Raw genomic sequence first — 19,336 nt, 5'->3', positions numbered from 1 at the left:
CCCGCCTGGAAGGTGTGCCCTCCGGTCTTGCACAATGTGCCGGGGAAGGGGCGGGGCGGGGCGGCTGGTGCTCTAAAGGCATTCTTGGTCCCAGCGATGGGAGGACATTCCTCGGGCCCAGCATGTGGGTACTTCCCTCGGGCGGTGGTGGCTCGTGGGACAGGCCCAGGGAGGAATGGAAAAAATAATAGCTCTTTCCAGTTTGCCTAAGACTCAGATTCAAAACCCAGGGACCCACCCGCAGGCATGGACTTAGGGTGCCAGGCCTTGCGGGGCTGGGTTGAGTGGATCGCGGGTACCAGAGGAATGTGTTTCAACCCTAACCGTGCGACTTCCCAAGGTCGATGGATGGGTTAACCACCGCGATTCCCAGGTCATGGGCTGGGGTGGCGGAGGCCTTGCTTAGCTGCTGATACCAGACCGGCTGTACTGCACCCCAAGGGTCATCCAGTTGCATTATCTAGGAGTGGGATGGAAGGGAAATGATTGCAAAAAAATCAGAAGGGAACTTTTGGGGCAGATGGAACTGGCCTGTGCCTTGACTGGGGTAATGGTCACACAGGAGTCAACACTTAACCTATACATATTAATGATGCATGTTATTTTATGTAAATAATGCTTTAATAAAGCTGATTTTAAAATGAAAAGATAGATGGAGCACCTGTGTGTGTCAGACAACACATTGCAGGTGATGGCGATACATCCGTATACAAGATAATCAGGGTCTTTGCCCTGCGGAGGTTATGTTCTCATGCTGGAGGGAGAAAGACGGGAAATAAATAGCATGGTTTCAGAGAGTGATAATCATTAAGATAATAAAGTAGAATGAGGGGGTAGAGTGGCAGGTGTGGGGGTGCCATCTAGAAAGGTGGTCTAGGAAGGCCTCTCTGAGGAGGTGACACTTTGAAACCTGCTTAGCAGGAAGCCTGCTCCGTGAAGATGTGGGCATAGCTACCATTTATGGATCAGGTACCACGCCAGGAATCAGGGCCAAAAGGCCTTCGCTGCCTTATCTACAGTTCTCACCATTTCTCTGCTGGAAGAATCACCAATTGTGAAGATTTTTAAAACATGGTATTCTATGATATGCACATAGCAATCCTTATTTAAACACTGAATAGGTAGGCATGGAGGGGGCGTGCCAGGTAGAAGTGTCAGTGTGAAGCCCTGGCCGGGTAGTTGATTAGAGTGTCATCCCCATACATCAAGGTTGCAGGTTCGATCCCTAGTCAGGGTGCATACAAGAGTCAACCAGTAAATGCAGAAATAAGTGGAACAACAGACCAAGGTTAGTCTCTCCCCTGCCTGCCTCCCTCTCTCTCTCTCAAATCAATCAATCAATCAATCAATCAATCAGTGTCAGTGTAAGGCAAGTCCTTGGGGACCCTGGGGCCAGGCAGCTAGCCTATAGGGAAGAGAAGAGTGGGGTCCCTGCCATGGTGGGTGGGACCACTGGGAGGCCCCTCCTGCACCGAAGCATTGAGTTGCTTTACTTTATTCTGGGAAGATCGTAAGGTTCTTTAACAGTTGTCAGCAGCCCACTATTTTATGTTAATAAATCAGGTCAGTTATGCTCTTTGGGTGGGGAAAGAATGACATTTTTTAAAGGAAAGAAAATTGAATATAGTCATCAGAACTCTATGAGGAAGCCGAAAGGATTAAGGGTTCCAGGAAGTTAGACATCAGAAGAATTTCTCTACTACAAAAATTTTGGAACCCCTGCCCTTCCACTGGAGAATGTTTTGTTTTTCTCGTTTTCAAAATGCATTCCTTTATTTTCCTCATAAGGCACCACGCATCCGAAACCTTAAGCACGTGGCAGCCACATGACGTCCTCCGTGAGCCCAGGGCTCCTGCGGGCTCTCTGGATCTCACAGCCACAGTAGTTCTTAGAGTCAAACATCACAGCCACATGCTCCTTTGATGACTGGGTTACTGAACACAAACTCGCTGGATCATTTGTCCTCTGCATAGTCCATTTCTGTTCCTAAAAGTCTTAGCTGTGCTTTCTTTCCGATGACTGCTCTGATTCCATTTGAGCAACTTATTCATCGGAACCTCCTTATGTTTTTGTTCTAGAGCAAGCATGTCAAACTCGCGGCCAGCGGGCCAGGTGCCTTGTGTATTTATGAGGCATGCAGCCGGCCAGCTGCGAGTTTGACATGCTTGTTCTAGACCCGTGATGGCCAACCTATGACACGCGTGTCAGAGGTGACACATGAACTCACTTTTTGGGTTGATTTTTCTTTGTTAAATGGCATTTAAATATATAAAATATCAAAAATAGAAATCTTTGTTTTACTATGGTTGCAAAGATCAAAAAATTTCTATATGTGACACGGCGCCAGAGTTAAGTTCGGGTTTTTCAAAATGCTGACACGCCGAGATCAAAAGGTTCGCCATCACTGTTCTAGACTGTCTAGAGTAAGAAAGGCTATTACAACACCCACGTGACCAGACTTTTCTCTAAGGAGTTGTTCTATGTTGTTAGTGCTGACGGTGTCAGGAGGAGAGGGGCTCCGGTGGGCTGCACCTTCCTCCTGCTCAGACCCGGACAGCGGCCCGAACTAATGAAGCCGACATCCTCCCCGTCCCGGCTCCCCGGGGCGTCTCGGGCCAGAACTTGGTCACCTCGGCCTCACTCCACCGACATGCGGTGCATTCACTTGAGGCCGTTTGAATGTTCAGTTTTTAGTTCTGAGTAATTACAACACCTATTCATGCATGTATTGGTTATTTGTAGGGTTTTTAAAAACTCATATCCTCTGCCAGCTTTTCTACTGGGATGTCTATCTTTTGTATTGATCTTTCGCTAGGGCTCTGAGGGCCATCTCTATCCACCACGCTCTGCCCCACCCTTGCCTTGGCCCTGGCCCGAGGCTCTAGAGTGGAAGATACCAGGATGAGAACAATGGCTAGGAATGGTCCAGATCAAGCGTAGGGAGGGGTCCTCCGGCCCACCTGCCGGGCCTGCCCCCTCCCTCCAGCTCCTGACTCACCCAGCCTTTGACAGGAAGTGGCTTCTGCCAACCGGCCTCCTGCAGGGCTGCCCCGCCCCGCCCACCCCACACTTAGAAAGAAGAACCCAAAGGTGCAGAATAAGAACACTTTACTGTGAAAGGGAGGGTCCAGGAGGCAGGGGCCCGAGCTTGGCCAGGAGCCGGGAGAAGGGAAGGGATCTGCCCCAGAACATCCAGGAGGGTCCCCGGCCACGACCCCCCCCAGTCTCCTTGAAAGGAGAAAGACCTGCCTTGACCCCTTGGTCCCTCTCCCTCCCACTTGGCTCTGAGCTCCAGCTCTGCTCTCCCCTCAAACCTGTCAGACCTGAAATAGCCCAGGAGAGAAAAAACAAACACCTCGGGTAAACAACAGGGAGTGTGAATGAATCAGGATTTTGTTTTTAAGAAATATCATGTGTCCGCTGCTGTTTACCCAGTTGGCATGGCCCGTTGTGCGGAAGGGACCCTGGCACCCCGCCCGTACCTCCCCTCTTTATTAACTGTTGGGTGGAGGTGGCCGGAGCCTCAGCTCAGCCTGCTCCATCTGTCACCTGGCCTTGGGCTGCTAAACTCCCTTCTTGCTCCTCCCGGTGGCCAGCCCCACCCCACAGCCAAGGCCAGGCCCCATGGCCGCCACCCTGGCCGACTACTGCCCAGCCCTGGGCTGGCCTCCTGCCTCCAGCCTCCCATTGGCTCCTCACTGGGAGCCAACTGCATTGTTCTAAAACACATATGTGACCAGGTCGTTCCCCCGCTTCAAACCGGCTGGCTCCCACTGTCCTCAAGACCCTGAACATGGCATTAGGGCTCCGGCCAGCCTCGCCATTGCCCCTCTTCCCCTTGCCCTTCTCCGACCTTTCACATCCTCATACAGCCGCGCTCCCTCCTGCGTCAGGGCTTACGCATGCTGACTCCCTTTCCCCATTTTGCCCCACCAGGCGCCATTCATCCTTCAAACCTCAGCTAAAACCGCCCTTCACAGAGGTCTTTCCTGTCCCCGCCTCCCCCGGCGTCGTCATGGCAATCAGCACATGTATAATTATTTTGTCCTGTGTGGGTATTGCTTCAATAGCTCTCCCTCTCTGATGACAAGGACCGTCCGCATTCAACATGGCATTCCTAGCGTCAGGTGTCATGGGAGGTGAAGTGAGCACCTGCCATGTGCAGAATGCTGTCCTGGGCGCTGGAGGGGATGTGACGGCGGGCCCCCGCCTGGCCCCTGGACATGGCCGGCTCATGCCTGCGGTGGCCACACTCATTTGACTCCCCAGGTGAGAGCCTCTGCTTGCATACCTCCAAGAAGGGGGTGCTCACCACCTTCCCACGTCACCGACTCCAAGTTGGATCCAACAGCACCAAAGTCAGGCACGGGGGTGTCAGAGTGCCAGCAGGGAGTGAAAATAACCACAAAGGGCTGATGAAAACAACCAGAGCTGCATCCATCGCGGGCTCATGCGGCACCCAGCTCTGGACCACCACCCTCTGCGTCTTTACTCTTCACCACAGCTCTGTGAAAGAGGCCCTTTTTTTTGGGGGGGGGCACTCATCTCCTAGGAGATGAAGATAAGACCCACACACAGCTCTGCCTGCTCCAGAGCTGAGCACACCGAACCACACAGCACCGTCCTCCGGACCCAACCCCTGCGCTTCTCTGGTTCTCAGATGTGAAGCGGGATTCTCGGCTGTGGCCACTATTGACTCGCCCGTTTTTGGTTTTCACTTAGCGATGTTATATGAACATCTTCCTATGCCTGCGGATGTTTAATTCTGCTAATTTTTAAAAAAATATATTTTCATTGCTCTCAAAGAGGAAAGGAGAGGGCTAGAGAGATAGAAACATCAATCGGCTGCCTCCTGCACACCCCACGCTGGGGATCGAGCCCACAACCTGGGCATGTGCCCCGACCGGGAATCAAACCATGACCTCCTGGTTCATAGATTGACGCTCAACCACTGACCCACGCCGGCCAGGCTCTGCTAATTTTTTTTTTAAATATATTTTATTGATTTTTCACAGAGAGGAAGGGAGAGAGATAGAGAGTTAGAAACATCGATGAGAGAGAAACATCGACCAGCTGCCTCCTGCACATCTCCTGCTGGGGATGTGCCCGCAACCCAGGTACATGCCCTTGACTGGAATCGAACCTGGGACCTTTCAGTCCGCAGGCCGACGCTCTATCCACTGAGCCAAACCGGTTTCAGCAGGCTCTGCTAATTTTTAAGGGCTGCATTGTACTCCCTTGTAGGGTCCATTAAACTATGTACCTGTGACCAGATGCTTATTTCCTTAATTAGATACATTTCTAGAAGTGGAATTACTGGCATGCACCTCCTTTTGAGGTTTTTGACACATGTGACAAACTGCCCCACTGGAATGATTATAGAGGCCAGCGTTCTCCTGGCGCTAGCCATGTGCCTGTCATACGTCCTTTGTCCTACTAGTAATTACTACTAATTGCCACCGTTAACTAATCTTATTATTGCTTTGTTTAAATAATTGCATTTAAGTAACAGGAACGTAAATAAGAAAAATATATATAATTTCAAATAAATGTCAATTTTAATAACATACACACACAAAGGAAAAGAAGGAAAGGAAAGGGAAGGGAAGGAAAGAAAAAAGAAACCCTTGTGTCCTGCTGACTTGTGCATAAGCCTTGTCTCCCATCTCACCCCACCCTCCAGAGTGAGAGCCCCACAAGCAGGGACCCCGAGCCTGGCCGCGCTCCCTCCCGACTTCCTGGCAAGTCCTGGAGATGTTTGCTGCTGAGCCAGTGCTAACAGTCACTCCCAGTTCCTCTAGGGCCAGCCAGGAGTTTCAGGCCTCACCAACCACCACCCATTTCTTCCATGTCAGGCTGGTTTCCTGCTGGCTGACGCTACCCCTCACCAGCTGGTGATTCAGAGCCTGGCCAGGGTGGCAGCGCTAGCCTACCCAGCCCTGCCAGTGACTAAGCCTGTGGTGAGGCTGGGCTGGGCCTGTTGGGGTGGGGCCACCTCCGCCCCAGCCTGGCCCTCCTTCCTCTCTCCCTTAAGCCGATTTCTGTCCTCGGGGCCTTCCAGATAGAATGAGTATGATCCTGGTTTCTGAATGCGAGGAGTGTGCCAGAGGTGACAGACTTGGTCCCCACCCTCCTAGGGGGCAGATCCCGGAGGACAGAAGCCTGTGCCCTGAGAGGAACAGAGAAAAAACCCAAGAGGAAGGTCGGGGGAGAGGTGTGAAGAGTGCCCAGGGTGTCCGCTATGTGAGGATGGACTGATCAGGGGCCCAGGACAGGGAGCTTGCGAGGACTGGGCTGCCCTACCCCACACGGTGCCTCCCTCCGTGAGAACTGGCAAAGTCAATGACAACAGTCTTGAGGCAGCGCCCCAGCTGGCTTGGCAATTGCAGCACCGGCTGGATTCTGCCCGGCACCCAGTCCATCCGACAGCTCTGCGGGGGGTTTGACCTGTGCGCTTACACATGGAGCCCTGAGCCTGCAAGAGGGGCAGCCGCAGGGGTGGTGCATGCCCCCTGGGGGGCATTTGGAAATGTGTGTAGGAGTTGTTTTTAATTATCACTATGCCTGTGGGGGTGGTGGGGGATGGCTAGTGGCATTTAGCACCTGAAGGTCAGAGATGCTGAGCATTCTGCAGAGGTGGCCAGTCCTGCCCAGGGACAAAATCCTCTCCCCAACCCCCAAATCCAGGCTGAGACCCCTCTGCTGCCCAGTAACCGTGTGAAGAGGATAGTGCTGACTTCAGAAGCACCTCCCAGGTTCCGAGTGGTTTTAAGTTACACTGTCTCCTTCTCCCAAGAAGACATACAAACAACCAACAGATATAGGAAAGGATGCCCCGCTTCACCAGCTGTTAGGGAAATGCAAATTGAAGCTACAATGAGATCCACCTCATGTCCGTTAGAATGCTGTCATCCACACACAAGACACGGGTAAGTGCTGGAGAAGTTGTGGTTAAATGGGAACCCTCGTGCACTGCTAGTGGGAATGTAAACTGGCACAGCTTCTGTGGGAAACAGGACGAAGGGGCCTCAGAAAATTAAGAACAGAGCTACTGTACGGTGCAGCGACCTCTCTGCTGGGTATCTACCGGAAAATTAGAGCACATTCCTTCATAAAGATATACGCACCCGTATGTTCACCGCAGCGTTATTCAGGGTGGCTGAGACATAGAAACAACCAGTGTCCTTCCGTGTGTGATTGGATAAAGGATTTCTGGTCGTATAGACAATGGAATGCTGCTCAGCCACAGGAAAGATAACATACTGCCATTTGCAACCACATGGGTGGGTCTTGAGAATACAGTGAGACCTTGGTTTTCGAACTTAATTCATGCTAGAAGACTGTTCAAAACCCGAAGTATTTTTCCCATTAGAGATAATGTAAATTGCATTAATCTATTCCACACCCCCAAATGATTCCCTTTTTTAACCTTTCTTATGTACAGTACATGTCTAATGTACTACTTAATCTATAAATAAACACTTTCAAAACAAAAAGGACATGAAATGTAAATGGGAATTTAACAAAAAGGAAAGGAAATGTACAGTAAAAAAAAATGAAAATGTAATAATAATAAGCAGCAATAATAAGCATAGCTCAGTGGTTGAGTGTCGACCTATGAACCAGGAGGTCATGGTTCCTTTCCTGGTCAGGGCATATGCCCGGGTTGTGGGCTCATTGCCAAGTGTGGGGTGTGCAGAAGGCAGCCAATCGGTGATTCTCTCTCATCATTGATGTTCTACCTCTCTCCCTCTCCCTTCCTCTCTTCAATCAATAAAAAAAAATACTTTAAAATAATAGCAATAATAAACAGTAACAACAACAACAGAAAAACATGAACATATTCACAGCACAATTTCCTGAGATGTTAACAGCAGCAAACTGACTCATCCTCAAGCATTCTTTCCTTGGTTTGTCGCCGGAGAGACGTGTGACTGGTCATACAAGCATCAGCATGAAAGAGTTGTTGGGTTGAGAAGCGAATTCCTCAAGATGGGAGACGATCATGAACTGAGGTTTGTACCATGCTAAGCAAAATGTGAGACGGAAAAAATCAAGAACCATGTGATTTCACTCATGTGGGATATAAAAAAACTGAGAGCAACAAATGGACACACACGACGAACAAACAAAAACTCATAGACACGGACAACGGTATGGTGGTTACTAGAGGACAAGGGGTTGAGGGGGAGGTAGTAAAGGACACACGTGCAGGAGACAGCCCATTAATATTCTCTCTCATCATTGATGCTTCTATCTCTCTCCCTCTCCCTTCCTCTCTGAAATCAATAAAAACATATTTTTTAAAAATAGTTAATTTTTTTGCCCTGACCGGTTTGGCTCAGTGGATAGAGCGTCGGCCTACGGACTGGGGGGTCCCGGGTTCGATTCTGGTCAAGGGCATGTACCTTAGTTGCGGGCACATAACCAATGGGGAGTGTGCAGGAGGCAGCTGATCGATGTTTCTCTCTCATCGATGTTTCTAACTCTCTATCTCTCTCCCTTCCTCTCTGTAAAAAATCAATAAAATATATTTAAAAAAATAAAAATAAATAGTTAATTTTTTTAAATCATTAAAAAAAGATGCATGGCCTCACTGGTCTCGGGGTGCAGCTGATGTTTTCATTCCTCACTTAGTAATCTTGAGGGCAAGGACATGACTGTAACACCCAGTGCCCCCGGCCTGCCGTGCCAGACATGTGGCCAGGCTTTGGACGTGTTATCTTCATGACAACCCCGTGGCCCTGTCACTGTTATTGTTCCCAGTTTGCATACGAGGAAATACTCACTCAGAGAGGGGAAGGGAGTCACGTCACGAGGGTGGGAAGTCGGGAAGCCCGTTTTACAACCTGGGTCTACTTCACACCAAAGCCCTACTCGCCACGGGTAGGACAGATGGGGAAACTGACACACAGACACTCTCACTGCTCCCCAGGTAGCCACCGGCAGGGCCAGGCGGAACCGAGGTGTCTGAGTAATCTTCCATTTTCCTTCTGTAAGGTGTCATCCTGTAACTATTTGTTGTTGTTAATCTTCACCCTAGGATATTTTCCCGTTGATTTTAGATAGAGTGAAGGGAGGGAGGGAAGGAAGGAAGGAGGGTAGGGGGGGAGAGAAGCATCCATGTGAGAGAGACACATCCTGCACACATCCCCACCAGGGCCGGGGATCAAACTTGCAACCCAAGGTACGTGCCCTTGACCGGGAATTGAACCCGTGACCCTTTGCTGTGTGGGTCAATGCTCTAACCACTGAGAACACGGGCGATGGCTCATGCTGTAACTTTGCAGGACTCCAACAATGCTCTGCTGCGGGGAAAGCCCCTAGCTGCCCTCGAGGTGAGCAGGAGTGGAGTCTGGATGTAATCCAACCTTCCTGTGGCCACGGACTGGCTCCGACTGGCTCCGACTGGCTCCGACCGGCTCTCACCATCCTGGCCTCAGTCTTCAAAAAGTGGAGCTAACAATCCCCCGTTGTAGGGAGGCCATGAAATCAGACACGTACAGCACTTGGCCAGAGCCTGGCGGGCTCATCAGATGGTAGCTGCTCTAGTGATTGTCAGAATTTAGAGTGGAAGACATGTGGGTCTGCAAAGGATCCTAACTCTGATCACCAGTGGCCAGAGCCAAGATAGAGGTCTGAGCCAAGGGCCCTGGGAGCCCTGAGCTGGGAGGGTGTGACAGGAGGGCTTCCTGGTGGAGGAGGCTCTGTTTGAGCTGGGCCACAAGACATGGAACAGATTTGCTGTAAAGAAGCCACATATCCCTGAGCCGTAGAGCTTGGATTTGTAGGAATTCTCGGGGGTGGGGGTGCTCCAGGTGAGAAAGAAGGGTCCTATGGGACCCGGATGAGGCCGGAAGTGTGGCTCTGGAAAACAGGGTCAGGCGGAGAACTTCTTCCGTTTCTTGTCTTTTATTTTTTGAAGCCTAATTTACACATGTCAAAGGCACAGTTCACAATGAGCTACTAAAACATGCTTTTTTGCAGCTTTACTGAGATAGAATTAACGCAGAGTAAGCTGCACATATTTAAAGTGTAAAATTTGATGATTTTTTTGGCATCTGAAGACATCTGCAAACCATAAAATAAAGATAAACTAGCAACACCACCCCCAAAGTTCCCCCTGGTCCTTGGTTATTTCTCCCTCCCTCTTCCACCGGACGTGCATCCCAGGCAACAGCTGATCTGATTTCTATCACTGTAGATTAGTTTGCATTTTCTAGAATTCAATACAAGTGGATCATTTAGTATTACTCTTTTTTAAAAAATAAATATTTTTTATTGATTTCAGAGAGGGAGAGAGAAATAGAAACATCAATGATGACAGAGAACCATGAACCTCCTGCATGCCCCACACAGGGGATCAAGCCCACAACGCGGGCATGTGCCCTCGACCGGAATCAAACCCGGGACCCTTTAGTCCACAGGCTGAAGCTCTATCCACTGAGCCAAACCAGCTAGGGCAGTATTACTCTTTTTAAAAAAAACATATATTTTTATTGATTTCAGAGAGGAAAGGAGAGGAGAGAGTGATAGAAATATCAATGATGAGAGAGAATCACCGATCGGCTGCCTTCTGCATGTCCCATACCGGGGACTGAGCCCTCAACCCAGGCATGTGCCCTGACTGGGAATCAAAACTTAACCTCCTGGTTCATAGGTCAATGCTCAACCACTGAGCCACACTGGCTGAGCCATAAATCAGTTTTGTTTGTTCTAGAATGTCGTATACATGAAATGAAATAATACATTTTCTTTTGAGTCTGGTTTCTTTTGCTCAATATTATGTCTCCAAGAGTAGCCCATGTTTTTGCCTGTATCAGTAAAGTATCCCCTTGTATTGCTGTGTAGTGTTCCACTGTAGAGATATGCCACAAAATATTTATCCATTCTCCTGCTGCTCCCAGCTTGGGGCTATTGTAAATAAAGATGCTGCAAGTCTTCATTACAAGTCTTTCTGTAAACATACATTTTCATTTCTCCCGGTGCCTGGGTCATGGCTAAGAGTGGAATTTCTGGTTCATAGGGGAAGTGTGGCTTATTACTTCAAACTGTCAAACATTTTTTCAAAATGGTTGTGTCATTTCACATTCCTACCAACAATGTCCGAGATTTTACACTCCCACAAGCAGTGCCTCCTCCACCAGTTGGTCCACATTCTTGCCAGGTTTGTTATCGTCGATCCTTTAATTTTAGCCTTTCTGGGGATGAGCAGTGGCATTTCATGTGGTTTTGTTTTGCATTTCTCTCATGACTACTGACTCATCATGTTTAGCATTCTTTCATATTTTATTGGATTTTATTTTTCCTTTAAACTTTGTGTTATTACAAAAGTAAAACACACTTAAGATAACACACTCAACTGCAGAAGTACATAAAGTAGAATGAAAGATTTTACCTTATTCTCCCAATTTTACTCCCTGGCAACAGCTAACAGTTTATTGTATAGTGCAAACAGATAAAATTGAACACACACAAATTTACATTTTTTAAAATGTATATTTTTATTGATTTCAGAGAGGAAGAGGAGGGAGAGATAGGAACATCAATGATGAAAGAGAATCATTTATTGGCTGCCTCCTGCATGCCCCCCACTGGGGATTGAGCCCACAACCCAGTCATGTGCCCTGGTTGGGAATCGAACTATGATCTCCTGGTTCATAGGTCAACGCTTAACCACTGAGCCATACAAGCCAGGCCATATTTATATTTTTTAATCAGAAAAAAAATCCTCTTGTTTTGATTGAAAGCACTATGTGCAGATTTTAGGCTACAGGACTGACATGCATCATATCACTGAATCTGTACAGCTGTGATAAGTAGATGATACTGAGACCCAGAGAGGTTAAGACCGTTGCCATGGTCACACAGCTCAAAAATGGCAGCACTTAACCCAGGTCTCTGACTTTGAAAGCCCAGGTGGGTTAACTGAGATGCTGTCCTCTTACAACCTCAGATTCACTCACTCATTCATTCGTTTTTTCATTCATTCAACAAATATTCTTGGAGCCCATGCCAGGCCCTGCCCTGCCTTTCAGAGCCACAGATGAGCTGAGGAGTCAGACAGGGGGACTGACTAATATCATTTAGGGAGAAAAGGCTATGATGGGAGAACTAGGGGGGCAAGGATGACCCACATTTGGGGTGAGGAAAGGTGTGAAGAGAAAAGGGAGTCAGGCTGCAGAAACAGCATGTGTATGAGAGGGTGCACTCGCAGGAAGCCCATCTCTTCCCTGAGCAGGACTGGGGTCCAGTGGGGGCAGGTGAAGTGGACGGTGCTGGCAGCAAGACCTTGTGACCATCTTTTAAAAAATATATATTTATTAATTTCAGAGAGGAAGGAAGAGGGAGAGACAGAAACATCAATGATGAGAGAGAATCATTGATCGGCTGCTTCCTGCACGCCCCAGACCAGGGATCGAGCCCACAGCCCGGGTATATGCCCTGACTGGGAATCGAACCGTGACCTCCTGGTGCATAGGTCGAAGCTCAACCACTGAGCCACACCAGCCGGGCCCTTGTGACCATCTTAAGGAGCCTGGCTCCATCCTGAGCATAAAGAGGAACACTGGAAGGGCTGGAGCCACAATTTTCAGATTCCTAGGTTTTAGGATTTAATTTCTTTTTCTCTCCATCCTACAGGATTCCGCTGCAAGGAGCACAGTGTCTGCCGGTGACCAAGAGGCCACGCAAGCAGGAGGCTCCACCGCTGTCCCCTGGGGCAGATGCCTCAGAGCAGGATTCAGGCTACCTGGTCCTGCCAGGAAGGAACCCACTGCCCCCTGGTGGTGACCAGAGGGAAATCCAACACTGGCAGAAATTGGGGGAATAAGGGCAGGGCAGGCAGGGATCCTCAGGTCCGCTCCTCCCCCAGGCCTCCCATCTCAGTCACCAGCACTCCCACCCTCCCAGCTGTTAACCAGGGCTCACCCTCCAGCCTCCTCTTTCTCTCATTTCATTCCACCTCTGCCATGTCCCATCCTGTGGCTGCTGCAGGCTGATGCTCCCTCCCTTCTGTCCCCCAACCTTTGTCACAGCCTCCCAGCTGGTTTCTCTGCTGCCTGCCTGGACCACTACTCTAGTCTCTACACAGAAGCCAGGGCGATCCTTCGTTGTTATTATTTACTTATGTGACACGCAGCAGATTGCACGAATCTTAAGTGCACGGCTTGCTACACTTCTATGCATGTAATCGCCCTTGGAGCACCCACCCACGTCAAGATGCAGAACATTTCCAGCCCCAGGAGGCCACCCACTCCCCTCCCCCCAAAGGTAACCAGTATCTCATTTCTATCACCATATTAGGTCAGGTTGGCCCGTTGTTAAACGGCAAAGAAATGACGTTACCATGTAATGTGCTGTCTTTGGTGTCTGGCTCACCACACTCAGCATCATGTTTTTTAGATTTAGCCGTGGTGTCGTGTGTGTATTGCACGTTGTCCTTTTTATTGTTGGGCAGAGTCTGTGTGTGAGCGAGTTACTTCCATCTGTCAGTTCTGCTACTGAGGGACACTGGGGCTGCCTCCAGTTTGGGGCTGTTAGGAATACACTGCCATGAACCTTCTGGTACAGGTCTCTCGGTCGATACAACGTGTTTCCATTAGTGACATGCCCAGAGGTGGAGCCGCCGGGTCACAGGGAGGCAGGGCATTGGCTTCAGTAGGTGCCGCTGCAGAGCTTTCCAAAGTGGCTGTACCAACTCACAGGCTCCCAGCCATGTAGAGAGAAGAGTAAAATCTTTTAACTTTTTAATTTGGAAATAATTTCTAACTTACAGAAGGGTTGCAAGAATAAGAATAGTACAAAGAGCACTATTATTTTAATTAATATTTTTATTTATTTCAGAGAGGAAGGGAGGGGGAGAGAGGGAGAAAGAGAAACATCAATGATGAGAGAGAATCATTGGTTCTCCTGCATGCCCCAGACCAGGGATCGAGCCCACAACCCAGGCATGTGCCCTGACCGGGAATTGAACCATGACCTCCTGGTTCATAGGTCGACACTCAACCACTGAGCCAGGCCGGTTAGGCTAAACTCAACCACTGAGCCTGGGCAAAAGGAAAAAATCTGGATGCCATTACCCTAGTCCTGGCCTCAGGGACCTGCCGTTCCTCCTGACTACCGGCAGGGGGCGGGAACAGCCTGGTTTTGGAAAGTTGCCTCTGCTTGGCCTAAATTCTCTAGATCCGTGGGATTACTTAAAAGCAGATGCTGACCGGCTGGTTGGGCATCTCTGACCTTGGACAGGTCCCCTCTCGCCTCCGGGCTTCCGTTTTCCTATCTGTAAAGGGCCAGGAGCTCACAGTTAATTTCCAGCTCAAACAGCTCAGCCCTGACTTCTCATCCACACTCACTCTTCACTCACTCATTCCCACTGGGAACGTAATTGTTTTCAATTTAGCACCGATCCCTGTTTCTCATACACCATCATCTGACTGACTGGACACTCAATTACAAGCAACCTGTGAGTTTCTGAAGGGCACGAACTCCATGTACAAACCCGGCGTGTCTGGCATGGTACAGGTGCTCACTCAGCTTCACTATATTTTCCGGTCAAAAAGTCATTCATGGCTTTTCTCCTTTAAGTTGTTTATGTAATAAATTGACTGTCTTTCTAGTGATGAAATATATTTATGGGGGTGAGGGAGGGGAGCCCAAAGTGAAAATGGTCTATGGTTTTACATATATATATATATTTGGCACTAAAATGGATCGGAACTTTCTATATGTTTGTATAATCTAGAATAGTTTGTGTAACAGAAATAATCTGCTATGCAAACTATTAATCTGTTTAAAGACTAGATAAGCCCTGGTTGGTGTGGCTCAGTTGGTTGGGCATTGTCCTGGGCACTGAGGTGTTGCCGGTTCAATTCCGGGTCAGGGCACATGCCTGAGGGTTTGGGCTCAATCCCCAGAGAGGGCCACGCAGGAGGCAACTGATAGATGTTTCCCTCTCACATCAATGTTTCTCTCTCTCCCTCTCCCTTCCTCTCACTCTAAAAATCAATTTTAAAATCTTAAAAAAAAAAAGGCAAAGTAAAACTCAGAACTCAGCTGTAAAACCATCTAGGCCTAGTGCCTTTTTCACGTCCAACTTTTTATTAAAAATTTAAAATCTACAGAAAAGTTGAATGCTCTTCAGCTAGATTGACCAATTGTTCACATTTTGTCACATTTGTGAGTGCTCTCTCTCTCTCTCGCTTTCTCTCTCTCCTTTGTACTGTGTCAACTTAGCTGGAACCACGTCTCCCAGAATCCTCCTCCCTGTGTGGCTCCAGGTCGGGTTGGCCACAAAATAAATTGGCTCACGATTTGGAAGGAGCAGCCATCTTTTACGCTCTGTGCTTTGGAGGAAGGCCTCAGGCGCTCCTGTGCCTGGCACATGGCTGTCCCTGAGCTGTTAACCTGCCTTATTATTGGTGTGGGGCAACACCTGGGCATATGTCTTCTCTGGCTCCTGCTAGGTGTCCTCCTTCGGCTTCTCTGAGCCCTGGGCCAGGTCTGTGTGCAGCTCTGCAGTAATGGACACCAGGTCTCCTGCAGGTCACCTGTGTCACTGAGGTTGGAGAGGGTGAGAGACAGATGTGCCCTTTTGATAATATATTCCGACCAAAAACACAAAAAACGGTTGACTCACTCTGGGGGACAAGGATGTACCAAATAAGCTCTCCGGGCCCAGCTGCTCTTGGGACAGGGAGCGGGGCAGCAGGGGTGGCTGCCGCGAGACAATTACTCTCCGTTCTCTTCTAACGAGTCTACAGCAGCAAAAGGGGCAGGACACGGGCTGAAATCTCTGTCACTGTATTTGGAGCCTCATGTCCTGTCATTTTGACCCTGTTCACAGCTAACAGTAATTGGCTCCTTACTGGGTTCTCAGTATTGAAGACCTTTATCAATATTATCTTGTTGAATTCTTTAAAAACTGCTCCTAAAAGAACGTAGCAGAATCTCAAGACCCAGCAGCCAGGAAGAGAGGTGAATCACGATGAACACGAAAAAAATGCAACCGCTGCTGCTACTGAAGAGAAGAAGAGAGGGCGGTGCAAGCCCCAGACTGTCAGAGAAGAGGCCCAGACTCTGCGCCCAGGCCCTCCAACAGGCCCTGGGTGTGTGCGCGGGGAGCCAAGCCCGTGGGTCCGCGGGATCAGTAGGTCTGATGGAGGCAGCCGCACCCTGTCACTAGGGTCTACCCACTGCCTATTCGGGCTCGCTTGTTCCTCTCTCTCCATTCTCAGTCCCTCCCGGCTGCTCCCTGCTTCTCTGGTCTGAGCCCAGCTTCTTCCTGCTCCTCTCCGCATCCGTCTTCCCACCTGCGTGGCTTCTGGCGCAGTGGCCAGCCCCTCACGTGACCGGTGCGTGCATCACAGGACTCTTCCCACCCCAGCAACCGGCCAGCACCCGGCTCTGCAGAGGCAGCAGGCCGCGCATGCGCAGCAGCAGGCGCACCTGCTAGCGGCCAGGCGGGGCGGTGGACCAGCCCTGAGCATCCCGCGAACGGACGCAGCCCTGTCCCCCTCCCGGGCTGGGCTGGGCCGGGCTGGGGTGGTGGACCCGCTTGGGTCCGGACTCCCCAGGGACTCTGGCTCTCCTTGCTGATGCGCTGCCAGCAAGCTGTTCACGCAGCCAAACCTCCCTGAGGCCAAGGCCCTGGGGCTGCGCCTGGGCGCTGGACGTGGTCCCCTGCGCATCAGGACGTCTGAGCGGGAGACCGGGGTCTGCACTTACAGCCGTGTGACCTTGGGCAAGTGACGCACCTCCCTGCACCCCAGGAAAATGGGGTAATAATAGCCATAGTGAGAATTCAGTGAAAACTCATGAGAGTCCTTTGTGAGGTGTGTGGCTTGAATCAAATGTATATGCAAATAAAGAATACAGAGCAAAGGGCACTCGCTGTGCGATGGCTGAGGGAGGATTTTACCCTGTCGTGTAGATCATCCTGCCGGCTCCTCGGAGCCACCTGGAGAGAGAGAGGCCCTGAACTTTGTTGTCTCTGTTTCAGAGACGGAGAAACCAAGGCTGAGAGATGTCGGAGACCTCCAATCAGGTCTCGGATTCCACATCCAGAGAAATTCCAACCCGCCACCTCAGTCAGGGGCCCGGAGTGAGCTCACAGTCTTTCACCCCCTTGCTCTCTCAACCATCCTATTTCAAATAACATCCGTTCCAAGTACTGCCATTCCCAGCGAACATTTCAGGTACACATCGCAGGAAGAGATTTCTTTTTGTCTCTCCTTCTGTAGAAACTAAGGAGCTGCTGTGTGTTTTTTGCTCTGACTGAGGAGGTCTCATGCAGATCCACCCACTAGTCCTGGAGCTCTGCAGCCAGGTCTGCCTTCCCGGGCCCTGCCCCTTAGGCTCTCTGGCCCCCTCTCTGTGCCTGGAAAAACCAAACTCCTTTCTGGCTCTTGGTCTTTGTGCCTTCCGTATATCTGCCTAGGACACTCTCCTAGTCCCCTCTTGCTACCTTTTACTCATCTCAGGGAGCCTGTGTGGACTGTACCGCTCCTCCCCCACTGGGTCAGGTGCCCTGTCCTTCACTCTCACAGCCCCTTGTCCTTCTGCTCCAGCACTAACTAGAATAGTGACTCAGTGCTGCATGTGACTTCTTGATTCCTGTCCGCCTCCCCAGCTAGAACCCCAGCTCCTTGAGGTCCATCTCCGCTGGCTTGTGCCATCTGGCCAAGGAGGGAGCATGTGGCATCACAGATGCATCTTAAGTCCCCTCTCATTTGCAGACCATCCCCTCTGAGCCCAAACATAAAGAGGTGACAGGTGAATGCTTTCCCCGAGAAGCCTTAGGAAGGTTCTGTTGGGGTATTTTGGGGCAGGAATGAGAAGACGGTCAACCCTTCTTGCCCTGGGGCTGGTGGTTGAACTCGGACATGTGGCCTCTTGTCCTCACTGTTCACTGCATGACCACGGGAAAGTGTTCCTTTAGGCCCCAGCTTCTTTACTTGTGGCTCATATAAAATACGGGTTCAGAATTCAGATTTTGGAGTTGGATCTTTCCTTTGTCACTTACAAAAAGTACTTACCTTCTCTGAATTTCAATTTTCTCGTTTGTGAAACATTACATTTCTTTTTTTGGTGTGTGTGTGTTTTTTTAATCCTCACCTGAGAATATTTTTCCAGTGATTGTTAGGGAAAGTGGAAGGGAGAGAGAGAGACAGAGAGAAACATCGATGTGAGAGAGACACATCGACTGGTTGCCTCCCGCATTCAGCTAGGGTTTCTTAATATTATTATGAAAAAGACCCAGCCCACAGAGCTGTTTCAAAAACTTAATGAATGAGTACTTATTCAATTTACAACTACTATCACAGTCCTGTCCTTTTTTATTTTTAATTGGGCTCTACTCTATTTGTTGTTGTTTAAAGCCAAAGGTGAGCCCTGTCCCATATTTCAAAAGTAATAGCCCCCATTAACAAAAACATTGCAGCAAAAACACTGGCTGGGAACCACTTAGAATTCAGTGGTTCTCAACCTTCTGGCCCTTTAAATACAGTTCCTCATGTTGTGACCCAACCATAAAATTATTTTCGTGGCTACTTCATAATTGTAATGCTGCTACTGTTATGAATCGTAATGTAAATATCTGATATGCAGGATGGTCTTAGGCAACCCCTGTGAAAGGGTCATTCAACCGTAAAGGGGGTCGCGACCCACAGGTTGAGAACCACTGACTTAGATACAGGTGGACTTCAAGAAGCAGATACTAAGACTGAGAGTAACCCCACAGCATATTCTTATCAGAATTGGGATTTAAATTTTTTTAACTTTGAGTGCCCCCAAACTAGGATCTGAGTCGGCCTTGTACATGGCTGTAGCTCCAATGTCTGGAATAGCAGCTGACTAACAGTAGCGAGATTACAATAAATATTTGCTAATGAATAATATACAGCCTGATAGCCACATCTCGTGCTCAGATCTCTGAGCCTCAGTTTGTGTTTTTCATCTGAAAGCGGAGATTTTAAAAAATGCCCAGTTATTATGAGAGTTTAATGAGATGAGCGTGTAAGGGGCTTAGCTTGGAGCTGGACACGTACCAGGCCAGTGAATGGTGATGTATGAATAGATACTCAGAGAGAGAAGGTGTCAATAAACCAACTGCATGCTATGGTTGTGGCTGGGAGTGGGCACCTCTACTAAGAGATCTAGCCTCCGAGTTCCTTTGATGGGCAAGGGAAGAATGAAATGCTGCCAAGAAGAGGGAAGACGGGACCATCGCTGCATCTCCGGAAGATGGAGAGCGTCAGCAGCCTGTGGCCAGGGATCCAGGTGCAGAGGCAGCCGAGGGGACTCTAGGACCCGGAGCTCGGGGAGCGCGCGGGAGCC

The sequence above is a fragment of the Myotis davidii genome, unplaced genomic scaffold (assembly GCF_000327345.1).
Source record: "Myotis davidii unplaced genomic scaffold, ASM32734v1 scaffold142, whole genome shotgun sequence".
Classification (NCBI taxonomy): domain Eukaryota; kingdom Metazoa; phylum Chordata; class Mammalia; order Chiroptera; family Vespertilionidae; genus Myotis; species Myotis davidii.
This window is presented reverse-complemented; position numbering follows the sequence as displayed.